This window comes from Littorina saxatilis, linkage group LG8, assembly GCF_037325665.1.
Source record: "Littorina saxatilis isolate snail1 linkage group LG8, US_GU_Lsax_2.0, whole genome shotgun sequence".
Taxonomy (NCBI): domain Eukaryota; kingdom Metazoa; phylum Mollusca; class Gastropoda; order Littorinimorpha; family Littorinidae; genus Littorina; species Littorina saxatilis.
The window spans coordinates 58,715,437-58,727,506 of NC_090252.1; the positions used below are offsets into that span (position 1 = coordinate 58,715,437).

Here is a 12,070-nt window from a genome sequence, read left to right on the forward strand (position 1 = left end):
TATGTGTGGGCGTGTGTGTGTGTGTCAGTGTGTGTGTGGGTGTGTGTGTGTGCGTGATTTTACCAACACTACGCGAAATTCCTTGTGCTTTAAATGTTTTTAATGTCACTTGGCTCAATAAATACTGTATTCTGTATTCTGTATTCTAAAAAAATCCATTAACAACCTGCTGGCGAGGCGTATTGATACAACCTCAACTAGTCTCGGTTAGCTTTGAGGGTCATTTTAAAAGTAGGAAATATGAAGGCCAACGAAATACCGAGACCATAAGGTATGCGAAGTGATGACGTCGAATACGTGACGTAAGTTGATGCATGAATTCTTCCGGACTACGTCAGTCAATTCCAAAGATCGCTTTTGTGATGAAAAGAATTTGTTTTAGAGTTTGCTGTCCAGAAACCCGTCAAAAAAGAAGGGAAAATGTGTGTGAAAGAAAACAAAACAGGAGCAGAGTGATACGATAGGAATACAGAGACATATTTCTTGGGGCTTGACCCTTGCAGGTAGGTGGACTGAAAGTAGTGTGTGAACAGAACAGAACCAATTCTGTCTGTTTACAACCGCATGAAAGGAGGAAAGAGATCGTCGTCAGATTGAATTACAATAACATTAACACGCTTCCATTTGAAACTTCTCGGTCTTCATCGGGGATTGACGCCCTCCCAAAGTCTAATTGAAGCCCTCCGTCGCTTCGCTCCGTCGGACTTCAATTAGCTTTTGTCGGGCGTCAATCCCCGATGAAGACCTCGAAGTTTCAAATGGAAGCATGTTAATGTGTAATTAGTGTTTGAACAGCATTGTTGTCAGTGTTTGGAGATGCTTGAACAACAACAACAAACAACAAACAGCAACAACAACAGCAGCAACAGCAGCAACATCATCGCCGTCGTCGTCTTCTCCCCTACCAACAACAAACAGCAACAACAACAGCAGCAACCGCAGCAACAGCAGCAACATCATCGCCGTCGTCGTCTTCTCCCCTACCAACAACAAGCAGCAACAACAACAGCAGCAACCGCAGCAACAGCAGCAACATCATCGCCGCCGTCGTCTTCTCCCCTACCAACGACAATAATGGTCGAAGCATTCTCACGCTCGAATCGACCTCTTATGTTTCAAGGAAACTGGATAGTATAATATACTATATGAATAATGAAACTCACCGAAATTCTCCATCATGCTGACTTTGGAAATCAATCAGATCCACTTGACCCCTTGAGTTGAAGTTATTGGAAAGTATGGGCCGCACCACAACACCTTTGTTCAATTTCGCTTTCTTCAGCGTGCAATTTTGACACAGAGCAAGGAAAATCTTGATTTGTTGCCGAGTGACGTTGGCGTACTTTTTGTGTAGTTCCTTTTCCATGCGTTTCTCACCACCGTGGCCGCAAGCTGCGTGGGCTTCTTTGATGACGTTGTAGACGTCTTCCAGAGCTACGAAATATCGTGCAGGATTCGATCCCGCCACAATCAGTCTTTGGAAATGTGCAACTTCGATTACGTCGTATCGCTTTACGAGTTTGTAGTCGTTGGGCGTCTCCTTTTGGCTTCCGAGTTTCAGTTGTCGAACTCTTTCCGTCATGGTGGTAAGGTCTTCCTGTGTGAACCACTTCACGTGGCCAACACTTTGACGTTGCACTTCTGCATCAAACTTAGTTCGATTTTGATCCATGGTGGTCGCGTTCTATCGCCGGGCAGACTGACACTGACACTGAAACTAAAATACTGAAAGAAAGAGAGTGGACAGACAATCCAAACAATTTCAAACATGAGTTCGGTTCAGTCCTATTTGGTCAAAATCGCACGTAGTTTGCAAGATCGTTATTTGAACCCTTTACTCACAAGAAAAAGTGTGAAAGGCGGTGAACGTCAATAGCTTGAACGTGATTCAACAATCTTGCTCACTCGGTGCACATTGTATACAATGTACAACTTTATGGTCTTGCTCATTGTATACAATGGGCAACAGTTTTGCTCATTGTATACAAAACTTGTTGCTCATTGTATACAATGAGCACGATATGCTGCTCATTGTACATAATGCGCAAATTGTACAGAATGGATACTATATATATAACCTTAGTATTGAGCAGAACTTTTTTCCGTCTAAATTGAAAAGCGCCAAAGTCATACCCCTTCCCAAATGTAAAGATCTCTCAGACCCAAGTAATTTTAGACCCATTTCTTTGCTGCCTGTTTTGTCAAAACCATTAGAAAGGCATGTGCACAAGCATCTTCTTGCTTACATGGAAGAACAACATTTGTTCCATCAGTTTCAATCCGGTTTTCGGTCCAAGCATTCTTGCCACACAGCTCTTACGTCTCTCTGTGAAGCTTGGCTGTCAGCAATGAACAAGTCTGAAGTTACGGGAGCATTGTTTTTGGATTTTAAGAAAGCATTTGACTTAGTCGATCATTCCATATTCCTGAAAAGTACACTATTATTTGAGAAACGATTCGGTCTGTGACTTCTTTAAATCGTATCTTGCTGACCGGACACAGTATGTCACTCTACAATGCCAGAATTCGTCTACTGTACTAGTAAGACATGGCGTCCCTCAATGGTCTATATTAGGACCTATTCTCTTTTGTATTTACGTTAATGATTTGCCTTCACATGTATCGGATGATAAAGTCAAATGCGAGGTTTTTTTGCAGACGATTCGTCTATTCATACCAGTAACACCTCGTTGGAATCAGTAAATTCTTCCCTGAAGAACACTTTGGACGAAGTTGCGAAATGGTGCACATCAAATGCCATGATACTGCACCCAGAAAAAACTAAAAGCATTGTTATTACCACAAGACAAAAGCATCAGCTAAGTCCTCTTAAATTACAACTGTCCTTAGGTACAACTCAAATACAGCAAGTTAAAGAACATCGCATACTTGGTGATGAAGAAATGAAATGGCAAACACACATAAGCAACATCTGCAAAGTGTTATCAAAGAATTTGTATTTGTTGTCAAAACTCAAACATTACGCGAAGTCTGAAACATTAAAAATGTTCGTTCATGCTCATATAATGCCTCATATTGATTTTGCTTCGACATTGTGGGATGGCTGCAGTGATGTTCACTTATTAAAACTCAATTCTCTGTACCGTCGTGCTGTAAAACTTATCCTGTATGAATCGCACATGTCTACAGAAATGAAGTTATACGACCTTAATTTCCTTCCCCTAAAAACCCACCTTGCATACAATAAGGCTGTCTTTATGTATAAACTAGCATTTAGGGCCCGGCTTCGCCCGGGGTGGCCTCAAAGGCATTGAAAGGCAAGTGCTGGACACTGAGAGTGTCAATATATTAAATTCCTACTTGCATGATTTTTATGGAATGAGTTACCTCCCTTTCTTACGAAAATTCCAGAAAATTGACCAGCAGGTTCAACTGATCATGCTACACCCGTAAATGCCGTGTGTTGGTATGATAAGAGTTACCTCCTGTCCGTGGATAACAAAGCAAGAGTTACCTCCCTTACCTTCTAGACATTTCTGGAACTGTCCGGTTGATTTTTCCTTCTTCATTTTTTCTCCTCACAGGAGCCATACAGAGTCTCTAATATGCCTGACATAGTGTGCTTGCTACAGGTTAACATTATATATATATAGGCTGTATTCAATAAAGGGGAGGTCCATAATCTGAGAAAGGAAATACTGAATCAAGAAACTAAAACCCAGGTGCACATCTGCGGCCCCTAGGGAGTGTGCATGCACATTATCTCGTTCCTGCCCCCTCCCTTCTCGGAGCTTTGGCGATCACAGACAGACACACACACACACACGCAGACAGACAGACACTCTCTTTTATGTATATGTACTAGCAGTTAAGCCCGGGAGTAAGCGGAGCCCTGTAGCAATTTAAGACGCTCGCTATCCCATTATCATTAGCTTTACTTCCTTTGTTTGGATACAAAAAAAGAGTTATCTCCCTTACCTTCTAGAAATTTCCGGAACTGTGCAGTTAATTTTTCATTCTTCATTTCTTCCCCTCATAGGAGCAATAGCGAGTCTCTAATATCACTGGCATGATGTGCTTGCTACAGGTGAACAGTAGGCACTGAACTGGTCTTGCACCATATAGGCTGTATTCAATAAATGGGAGGTCCATAATCTGAGAAAGGAAACAATGAATCAAGAAACTAAAACCCAGGTGCACATCTGCGGCACCTAGGGAGTGTACGTGCACACTATCTTGTTCCTGCCTCTTGCCATCTCAGAGGTATGGCGACCACAGACAGACAGACACACACACACACACACACACACAGTCACAGACAGACAGACACTCTCTTTTATTTATATGTATAGATTAGTTCATGGTGATGTGCCCAGTTATGTGCAATCCTATTTTACACATGTTACGAAGAGGTATGGGTCTCAAAATTTACTTCCTCCAATTCCTCGTATAGATCTTTATAAATCCAGCTTAGCTTTTTCAGGATCATCTCTGTGGAATTCTTTGCCAATAGAAATCAAACGATCCGCATCATTAAAGGCCTTTAAAAGGCAGTTGCACCCACATTTGATCACACTATAAACTGCCCCTCATGTCTAGTTTCCATTGTGTACTCGGATAATGCATGCAATGCTCTAAAGTGCTTTGTTTTTTATGTTTATACTCGATCATTATTTTGATGTTTTACTAGTTTAATACTTTGATTAGATACTGTTCCTTTTAGGTATGAAATGATAGCATGTGCATGTGTGTAAGTAAGCGAGCGCACGCTCGCGCGCGCGAGCATGTGTGTGTGTGTATATGTGTGTGTGCATGTGAGTGCGTGTGTGTGTGTGTGTGTGTGTGTGTGTGTGTGTGTGTGTGTGTGTGTGAGTGTGTGTGTGTCTGTATGTGTGTGTAAGTGTGTGTGAGCTTGTGTGTGCGTGTGTGTATACGAGGGTGTGTGTGTGGATGTGTGTGTGTGTGTGTGTGTGTGTGTGTGTGTATGTGAGCAGTCTTTGCTTTCGTTTCCAATTATTCTCTGTAGTATGTTCCAAGGACAGGTTGGAAGATTAGGCTGAGCCTAAAACCTTTATCCTTATGTAATAATGTAGCCAAGTGGCGTACCCCGTCTCTTTGTGTGTGTTATCTCCTGCCCGACCCAGTTGCCTCCCCTGTCTATAGCTATTCCTTGTGTGTGTGTGTGTGTGTGTGTGTGTGTGTGTGTGTGTGTGTGCGTTTGAACTGCTCTCATAGTGAGGTCTTAGGTGGTCTTCACACCTACAAACTGAGGTCCTACATAAGTCCTCACACGGTCTGAGGTCTTACAGTAAGTTGACTTTTTTGACGGAAAGAATGTCATAACCATGTTCAAAATGACATTCTTTCCGTCCTCTATAGGCGACGAAATAGGTCAAATTTTGTGCCTTTTTCCCGTTAAGTTGACTTTTTTGACGGAAAGAATGTCAAAACCATGTTCAAAATGAGATTCTTTCCGTCCTCTATAGGCGACGAAATAGGTCAAAGTTTGTGCCTTTTTTAGTGAAAATTCTTCGATGCCGGAGCGGGTACTGCACCCAGTGCCGTTGTAGTGCAAGTGCACTAGAAAGGCACTGCATCCAGTGCCGTTGTAGTGCAAGTGCACTATCCGTGTGTGTATTAGCAAGTCCTCACTATGAGAGCAGTCCAAACATGTGTGTGTGTGTGTGTGTGTGTGTGTGTGTGTGTGCTAGTCACATTGGGTTTACCTTTAAATATTGCCCTTTGTGCTAGGAAATCCCTAACTTAAAATGGTGAGAAGCAGCAGAGTAACCTCTAACCATCAGCGCCTAATGAGTGACTGCATAATACCTGGTTGTCGTTGTGCACTGTACTTTATTGTGTGTTTACTATTTAAGGGTAGACTCTTGACCGGATTCATTTCTAATCTAGGTGGTAAGATCCCATAACTTTCCCGGCCCCGTTTAGCTAGTATTACGCATCAGCTTGTAACTGCTTGTAATCTAATGAGCCTTATCCGGTGTGTAATGCAGACAGGGCCCTCTTCCCCCTCTAGCTAGTGTAACTGCTCGTAATATTTCTGGTATGTAACCCAGACAGGGCTTCATGCCTCGGTAACGATCCCTTTCAATGGGCAGGCATTTTAAGTAGAACACCCCCCGTTGGCTAACACAGGGTAGCCTTCCTATTGGCTTATCGCCACAGGGAATCGGAACTGACCACTGTCCTTAAAAAAAAGGCTGAACAATTGAGTAGAGCAGAGAACGCGATTAGTAGTGACACTGAGCCAGCGGGCTGTGGTGCTCCTAGTGTGTTGTTGTCGTGAACCGGCCGTCTAGTGTAGTTTGGCGCGACGTTTGTAATCGGTCGACTTGTGGTTTTGAATTCGTGCTCTTGTGTTTCGCGACTAGCGTCAGCAGCAGATTTTGTGTTTCTTTTACGTGTGCTCACTGAGGAGAATCTGTAAGTAACTAAATGCTTTATTCATTCCTTATGCTTTATTCTTATGTTTCATTTGATGCTATGATGTTTGCATAATTATGTACATTTTGCCGCTGATTTGGTCCCGGGCGATGTCCGACCGGTCTCGCGTCAGAGTTGATGACGCCATTTTGATCTATCAGAGAGATGTGTTTTCTAGATCAGTTTCTAATTACTTTCATGATTTGACGCTGAAATTGAGCGTTAATAACTTCTAATATTTGATGACCAGTTGTTCTAAAGTTGTTTTAGAGTCTTGTGAATTAAAGACTCGTAAGAATCAAGTAAGGCAGACTCGTTCTCATACGTTTCGTTTTCGCTGAGAAAAAGCCTGTCTCGCAATATTTTATGTCGAGAAGACCCATGTGTATCGTTGCGATTTTTTCCCATTTTCATCACATATTATTTCTGGAGATCAGTAAAGTCTGAGTAGTAGTCGGTTAAAAGTCCAAAGTTAAGCCCTCAGTGCCATTGGCCCGTAAAGCTACCTATTTACGATTTAGGCGCAGAAACCCCTACAATTGATGAACGGGAATTATGGTTGACACATATATTTTGGGTAATGAACTCGTATCATGAGTTTGATGAATTCAGGCATGAGATCTTCTGAGTTAAGACCTCAGAGAAAAGGAAGATACTGTCTACAGGCTGCACAATTTTGACTGTTAATTCCCATGTTGCGCTTTAAAGGCGCTTGCCTGCAGAAGAACTTTGCGACTGATAAAACTGAACATTGTGTGCAGTCGCATAGGTGCATAACAGACTTTTAATCTAAAGCGATATGATTTAGTCGCGCTTCCCTGTAAAGTAATAGACTGTTGTCTAACGCTTCATTTTGAAGCATGGGAGCTTGCGCTTACCCCATGCCTGAGTTATCTTTCTTATTCTTGTCGTTATTATTCAACTCGATGAAGATGTGTCTTCATGGCGATAAACATGCTTAATAATAACAATTATTTTGCAGTTGCGGTTCATGCAGTTGGTTAATTTATGTAAAGCATTTTCCTAAGGCCTAAGGGAAGATGTTGGTTACTTCCCTTGACATTAGCTGTTGTGGAGTTGTTTAACTCACTGTGGATTCTCTTTCAGAGAATGCTGTGTCTGCAGGATTTTGGCTGTATTGTTACTTGTCTATATTTGTCATGATTATTTTGACAAATGATACATTATGTCATGTGTGACTTAGAAGGCATGTTGTTTATAATTTTCTTTTCTTTTCTTTGTAGTGCCTTCTTCTTTACACTGTTTCTGGTTGCTACCAGAATAATCACCTTTTTAATTACACTGATTTTTGGTTTCATAGTTTCTATTTCTGGTTTGCACCAGATATACACATATATATACACTATACTGTTTTCTGGTTTGCACCAGAAATACATATTTTCTGTCATAGATTGTTTCTGGTTTAATTTCACCAGAAATACATATTGTTTCTGGTTTACACCAGAATTCATAGTTTCTATTTCTGGTTTGCACCAGAAATTCTAGTCTTGCATTCATAGTTTTTATTTCTGGCATATATTGTTTCTGGCTACTAGAATAATTACCTTATAACCCTGTTTCTAGCTGATTATGGTACTGGTAAATACCAGGATTCATAATTGCTATTTCTGGTTTTATGTAAGCATTGCTATTTCTTGTAGTAGAGTTCTGTTCATTGTTTCTAAATTATAACTTATAGCATTGTTTCTAGTGGCTAGCAGATTTAGGTAAACTGTTTTGGAATATTTCTGATTTATATAAGCTACCTGAGTGGTTATTCTTAGTTACATTTTGCTTTAATAAAGGATAAGTTAAAGCAACATCTGTCTTCGGTGTCTTAATTGTATGCTCCTCTGTCTGTGCTATATATCCTTGTCCTTTCACCCGACATTCCCACAATAAAGTTCTGAGTTCTGAGTTCTCTCTCTCTCTCTCTCTCTCTCTGCACCTCTCAATCGCTCTTTCTCTGTACCTCTTTTAAATCGCTCTCTCCTTGTCTCTCCCGCTTCCCTCCCCCTCTCCATCTGTCTTTCTGTCTTCTCTCGCTCTTTCTTTCTCGCTTGCTCTTTCCCCCTCCCCCACTCTCTCTCTCTCGCATGATACCGTATATACATACACGGATGTTTTTCTGTGTGTGAGTTTGTGTGTACGATACCGTGTGTACGTATTCGTTTGTGCGTGTGCGTGTGTGTGTGTAATCAATCAATCAATCAATGAGTCTTATATCGCGCATATTCCGTGGGTACAGTTCTAGGCGCTCTGCAGTGATGCCGTGTGAGATGAAATTTTATACGGCCAGTAGATTGCAGCCATTTCGGCGCATATTTACCTTTCGCGGCCTATTATTCCAAGTCACACGGGTATAGGTAGACAATTATTAACTGTGCCTAAGCAATTTTGCCAGGAAAGACCCTTTTGTCAATCGTGGGATATTTAACGTGCACACCCAATGTAGTGTACACGGGGGGAGGTTCGGACACCGAAGAGAGTCTGCACACAAAGTTGACTCTGTGAAATAAATTTCCGCCGAACCTGGGATCGAACTCACGCTGACAGCGTCCAACTGAATACAAATCCAGCGCGCTACCAACTGAGCTATATCTCCGTAATGGAGAGAGAGAGAGAGAGAGAGAGAGAGAGAGAGAGAGAGAGAGAGAGAGAGAGAGAGAGAGAGAGAGAGAGAGAGAGAGAGAGAGAGAGAGAGAGAGAGAGAGAGAGAGAGATGGAGCGGTAATTGAATTTGCCTTTTACCGAATGAAAACTATTGTCAAAAACAGTGCATTAAGAATAACCAACCAACCATGAAATAAAAAGCACCACCCTCTCTCTCTCTCTCTCTGTTAACTGTCTCTCTTTTCCGCTTTCTCGCTCTTTCTCTGTCTGTCTGTCTGTCAATCCCCCCCTCTCTCTCTCCCTCTCTAATTTCATAAAAGAATTTGGGAGAGAAGAAAAGGTTTCACCAATATCCTCGGTTATACCTTGTGTCAATATTTGTATTTACAAATATATGCAATAACACTGTCTCACAATTTTTAAAAAACAAAGCCCTTTTTTTCCAAAAAGATCAAAATCCGAAAGAAACAACTGAAAATTGGAACAACAAAATATTCCTTCAGAAAGAGAGAGAGAGAGAGAGAGAGAGAGAGAGAGAGAGAGAGAGAGAGAGAGAGAGAGAGAGAGAGAGAGAGAGAGAGAGAGAGAGAGAGAGAGAGAGAGAGAGAGAGAGAGAGAGAGAGAGAGAGAGAGAGAGAGAGAGAGAGAGAGAGAGAAGACAAGACAAAAACAAATTATTTATTAACGAGGGTAATGGCATAAGCATACAGGTGCTTTTTTACATCCAGCCCTCGCCCATGGAAGGGTTTAAAGGCATATTAATTCGATGAATATACACGCTAATTGCTTTACCAACAGCTGGAGACATGCTAAATTAAGTTCCCTGCAAAATATTGTGGTCTAGGACCCCTTAAATGTTGAGATATTTGAATTTTTATTTTGATCTAGATCGTCCTATTTATAGATTTGCCAACAGAGGGAACGTTGACGCAAGGGAAATAACTCCGCGTCTTTGTTGACATCCTCACTTTTTCAGAGGCTAGAACAAGCTGTAATGCATGTATATGGTCCGCGCATTGCGACATATCGTCATTATATGGCCTTATGATGCATTTGACATCGATTGTGGGCAAACTACACTTTGTAAACACGGGAGCGCGTACATATGCCTTTTAATCTAATGATAATACGTTTAAAAAGTGTTAGAATATGAATGAAAGAAGTACAGTGAAACCTCCCGTAACGACCTCTCCCAAGAACGACCCCCTCCCGTTTTGCCGACCGAATTTCTCGGATGCTTTTTACACTGTAACTAACCTCCCAAGAATGACGCCCTCCTTTTTTCGACGACCGACCTACCAACTTATACGACTTTGACCTTTTAACCAGTGAGTGTCAAAGTTCGTAGCCTAATTAGGCAGCACATAAGGAACACGCACGCCATTTGTCACGCATCAAGAGTCAGGGGTGGTAGTCTGTAGTCAGTAGTGCGTGCAAGTCCAGTGGCCCGCCACGGCTGTCATCTTCTCATCTTGTCACAATTGAAGGACTGCCCTCGAAGTAGGAGGGGAGGGGGAGGGGGGGAGAAAGGCGATGGGAGGGGTTGGGAAGGGGCAGTTAGAACGACAACTCAATAATTAATTGATGTGCAGCCTACGTATTCTGTGAGTGGTTGCTCACCAACTGAGACCTCGGGTCAATGTCCCATACTTGCCAATGAGCAAGTTTTACCTGTGGGACGGTCTCCTTTGATGTCTGAGAGGAAACTCTTCCTGTTCCAGGTTACATACACTGACCTTCTTACCCGGGGTCAATCACCGAGTTTTACCTATGAGACCGCGCGCGCGCGCGCAAGACTGAACTGCCCAACAGTTTTCATCCCTGTGAAAAAATGTACCTCCCAGACTCCCAATAAAGACCCCTCCTTTTTACGACCGATTGTTGTGGACATTTTCAAGGTCACAGTCGTTGGTGGGAGGTTTCACTGTAATAACAAGTCGCGTAAGGCGAAATTAATACATTTAGTCAAGCTGTGGAACTCACAGAATGAAACTGAACGCACTGCATTTTTTCACAATGACTGTAGTCCGCCGCTCGTGCAAAACGCAGTGAAATTAACGAGCCTGTTTAGCGCGGTAGTGGTATCGCTGTGCTGCATAGCACGCTTTTCTGTACCTCTCTTCGTTTTAACTTTCTGAGCGTGTTTTTAATCCAAACATATCATATCTATATGTTTTTGGAATCAGGAACCGACAAGGAATAAGATGACATTATTTTTAAATCGATTTCGGAAATTTTATTTTAATCATAATTTTTATATTTTTATTTTTCAGAGCTTGTTTTTAATCCGAATATAACATATTTATATGTTTTTAGAATCAAAAAATGATACAAAATAAGATAAACGTAATTGTGGATCATTTTATAAAAAAATAATTTTAATTACAATTTTCTGATTTTTAATGACCAAAGTCATCAATCAATTTTTGAGCCTCCACACTAAAATGCAATACCAAAGTCCGGCCTTCGTCGAAGATTGCTTGGCCAACATTTCAATCAATTTTATTGAAAAATGAGGGTGTGACAGTGCCGCCTCAACTTTTACAAAAAGCCGGATATGACGTCATCAAAGACATTTATCCAAAAAAATTAAAATATATCTGGGGATATCATACCCAGGAACTCTCATGTAAAATTTCATAAAGATCGGTCCAGTAGTTTGCTCTGAATCGCTCTACACACACACACACACACACACACACACACACAAACACACACACTAACACACACACAAACAGAGAGAGACACACACACACACACACACAAACACACATACACCACGATCAAATCAAATCAGACCATTTGATCAAATCAAATCAAATTTTATTTGTTGAGGGTTGTGGGATAAGCAATACAACAAGCTTTTTTTCAACCAGCCCTCGCCCAGAGAGGGGACTAATCTAATCACATATTTACACGGATATTCACGTAGAAAAAAAAGGTAGAGACAAACAACAACATATGAATATTTACATATTACATATTATACATAGAGATTACACAACGTCATCGAGTGAGGGACCGAAAAATATTGAAACTCGAGGATGATTTTTTT

The 12,070-nt window shown here is 41.4% G+C and overlaps 1 long non-coding RNA gene across 1 annotated transcript in view; it reads left to right on the plus strand.

Annotated features, from left to right (window-relative positions):
* LOC138973958 (uncharacterized) overlaps positions 1–12,070 on the plus strand; it is a 451,362-nt gene that overhangs the window by 176,009 nt on the left and 263,283 nt on the right. The gene's annotated exons all lie outside the window — the stretch shown is intronic.